The sequence below is a fragment of the Oncorhynchus mykiss genome, chromosome 1 (genome assembly GCF_013265735.2).
Source record: "Oncorhynchus mykiss isolate Arlee chromosome 1, USDA_OmykA_1.1, whole genome shotgun sequence".
NCBI classification, from domain to species: Eukaryota; Metazoa; Chordata; class Actinopteri; order Salmoniformes; family Salmonidae; genus Oncorhynchus; species Oncorhynchus mykiss.
Genome location: NC_048565.1, coordinates 46,972,489 through 46,976,183, shown reverse-complemented (window position 1 = coordinate 46,976,183; position 3,695 = coordinate 46,972,489). Strand labels below are relative to the sequence as shown.

Genomic DNA, 3,695 nt, shown 5'->3' with positions numbered 1-3,695 from the left:
GCTAGGGATGCCGTCTGGGCCGTCAGCCTTGCGAGTTTTAAGACATTTAAATGTTTTACTCACGTTGGCTGAGGTGAAAAAGAGCCCGCAGGTTTTGGTAGTGGGCCGTGTCAGTGGCACTGTATTGTCCTCAAAGCGAGCAAAGAAGTTGTTTAGTTTGTCTGGGAGCAAGACTTCAGTGTCCACGACGGGGCTGGTTTTCGTTTTATAATCCGTGATTAGCTACACTGTTTGTATTCGGTCATGTTTCCGGTTGCCTTGCCATGATTAAAAGCAGTGGTTCGCGTTTTCAGTTTTGTGCGAATGCTGCCATCAATCCATGGTTTCTGGTTGGGGAAGGTTTTAATAGTCACCGTGGGCAACTTGCACTTGCTAATAAACTCGCTCACCGAATCAGCGTATACATCAATGTGGTTGTCTAAGGCTATCTGGAACATATCCCAGTCCACGTGATCGTAGCAATCTTGAAGTGTGGAATCAGATTGGTCGGACCAGCATTGAACAGACCTGAGCACGGACGTTTCCTGTTTTAGTTTCTGTCTATAGGCTGGGAGCAAGAAAATCGAGTCGTGGTCAGATTTGCGACTCTTTAATCATAAGACATACACCCCCGCCCTTCTTCTTACCAGAGAGATGTTTGTTTCTGTCGGCGCGATGTGTGAAGAAACCGGGTGGCTGTACCGAGTCTGATAACGTATCCCGAGTGAGCCATGTTTCCGTGAAACAGAGAATGTTACAATCTCTGATGTCTCTCTGGAAGGCAACCCTTGCTCGAATTTCGTCTACCTTGTGGTCAAGAGACTGGACATTGGCGAGTAGTATATTCGGAAGCGGTGAGCGATGTGCCCGTCTACGGAGCCTGACCAGAAGACCGCTCCGTCTTCCCCTTCTGGGACGCCATTGTTTTTGGTCGCCTTCTGGAATCCGATCCATTGTCCTGGGTGGTGGTCCAAACAGAGGATCCACTTTGGGTAAGCCATATTCATGGTCGTAATGTTGGTAAGTTGACGTTGCTCTTATATCCAATAGTTCTTCCCGGCTGTATGTAATTAGACTTCAGATTTCCTGGGGAACAGTGTAAGAAATAGACATTAAAAAACAAAATACTGCCTCCCGGGTGGCGCAGTGGTTAAGGGCACTGTACTGCAGCGCCAGCTGTGCCACCAGAGACTCTGGGTTCTCGCCCAGGCTCTGTCGTAACCGGCCGCGACCGGGAGGTCCGTGGGGAGACGCACAGTTGGCCTAGCGTCGTTCGGGTTAGCGAGCGTCTCAACACGCAAAAGCGACTCCTGTGGCGGGCCGGGCGCAGTGCGCGCTAACCAAGGTTGCCAGGTGCACCGTGTTTCCTCCGACACATTGGTGCGGCTGGCTTCCGGGTTGGATGCGCGCTGTGTTAAGAAGCAGTGTGGCTTGGTTGGGTTGTGTATCGGAGGACGCATGACTTTCAACCTTCGTCTCTCCCGAGCCCGTACGGGAGTTGTAGCGATGAGACAAGATACTACGAAATTGGGGAGGAAAAGGGGTAAAATTCCCCCCCCAAAAACCCCCCAAAAATACTGCATAGTTTCCTATGAACGCGAAGCGAGGCGACCATCTCTGTCAGTTAGTGTATTTCCAACCATGCCAGCACAGAACGGTTCCGTTTGGATTGTACAGAAAAAGGTTAGGATCCACCCTGATGGAGTCTGCCTTCATTTCAGCATGGTATTGCGCGTTCCCCTCTCACTACATGGCTGTATCTGTAGGGTTTGTGTGGCTGTAGCCGTCCCTCTCATACCATATTCAATAGGCTTGAATAACATCCACCCTGATGGAGTCTGCCTTAATTTCAGCATGGTATTGCGTGTTCCCCTCTCACTACATGGCTGTATCTGTAGGGTTTGTGTGGCTGTAGCCGTCCCTCTCATACCATATTCAACAGCACAGCTGTTATAAACCTGCATTTTTAGTTGCTCCAACAGTTATCGCTTATGGATTGGTTCATAGGTTGGATTGGGTGAAACTGACATGATTCCCACTGATGTTTTCCAGGAGAGATGTCAGCGATTCGGGCCAATGACCAAGGGAAAGCTGGGACAAAAGAGAGGTTCACACGGTAAACATGTTTACTACTGTCTTCAGTCAGTGCATTTTCACTCTGGCAAAAAATGCTGACTCTAATTTGTTGTGCATTGATTTAACTTGCTGCAATTTGATTTTGTTTTTTGTCTTTTACAAACTATTATGTCTGAAGAAATGGATGCTGCGGCCACTGATTGCGCATCAGAGAATGACTCTGAGAAAGAGGAGTCATCTGAAGAATCCTATGAAGAAAATCTGACCGGTATGCCTATACCTTACATACACATGGACCTATTCTTAATTACAATGTCCTTTTCAACATGTTTTCCAGGAGAGATGTCAGCGATTCGGGCCAAACAACCACTGACCAAGGGAAGACTGGGACAAAAGAGAGGCTCACACGGTAAGCATGTTTCCTACTGCCTTCAGGCAGTGCATTTTCAATCTGTAGTGTCAACTTATGGGCCATACTGTGCTGGTCCAGATAAATCCTGTCTTTATCAGTTAGTGTATTTCCAACCATGCCAGCACAGAACGGTTCGGTTTGGATTGGACACAAGTCAAGACGTTAGATCTGGAACTAGTGTGTCAGGATAGATGATAACACAGAAGGATTACCACGCTTTACATTGTTTTTCTTGAGGGAGGGAACTTGATTTAATAGGTATTGCTTTTATTAGAAGGTTTATGTTGCAAACAGATTGTTGGGCTTAGATTCCATACAGATTGAGTCTGCCTTGATGTCAGCATTGCACATTCTCCTCTCACATCCTTATCTATGTAGTTATTTAGTTGCGATTGTTAGTTTAATTTCAACACAGTCTCTGCAGATACAGCTGTAACCTTGTAGAGTTAATACAGAGAGATGTTCAAGTACTGTATTGTAGTCAACCTTTATTTAATGTAGTCATTCATAATGCCATCTCTTTACAAAGGTGACAAAGGAACAAAAAGGTATTGGTCGACAATAGAGGTGGATGCAGTTGAAGATTCCTTGATGAACTTTATCCGAATGGGGAAAAATGCCTGGAAAACAAGACTGTGAGAAATGCATTGCTGCTTCTCCCCAAGCGCTAGTAAACAGGGACTGGAGAGCAGTACAGTTCTATAGACACAACAGAATAGTTGCAGATCAGAGAAAATAAGTGTATGAGATGCTTCTGGCTATCTCATAGGCAGATGACAAATGTCCTCTATCTCACTGTTCAGGGGAAGTTTTTCCTGGTGGATGGTTCACGAGGTGAGATCTTGCATGGAGCCCCAGATCGAGGGTGATTGACCGTCATCTTGAACTTCTTCCATTTTCTTTTAATTGCGCCAACAGTTGTTGCCTTCTCACCAAGCTGATTGCATATTGTCCTGTAGCCTATCCCAGCCTTGTGCAGGTCTACAATTTTATCCCTGATGTCCTTACACAGCTCTCTAGTCTTGGCCATTGTGGAGAGGTTGGAGTCTGTTTGATTGAGTGTGTGGATAGGTGTCTTTTATACAGGTAACGAGTTCAAACAGGTGCAGTTAATACAGGTAATGAGTGGAGAACAGGAGGGCTTCTTAAAGAAAAACTAACAGGTCTGTGAGAGCCGGAATTCTTACTGAATATATTGAATCCATTACTAAAATGGTTGTTCCAGTTT

General features: G+C 46.0%; 1 long non-coding RNA gene across 1 annotated transcript; it reads left to right on the top strand.

Annotated features, from left to right (window-relative positions):
- The first annotated feature begins 1,494 nt into the window (after positions 1-1,494).
- On the top strand, positions 1,495-3,415 carry LOC118964694. The gene is made up of 3 exons (XR_005051909.1): positions 1,495-2,086; positions 2,234-2,464; positions 2,997-3,415. It is a non-coding gene; the product is annotated as an uncharacterized LOC118964694 (long non-coding RNA).
- The last annotated feature ends 280 nt before the right edge of the window (positions 3,416-3,695 follow it).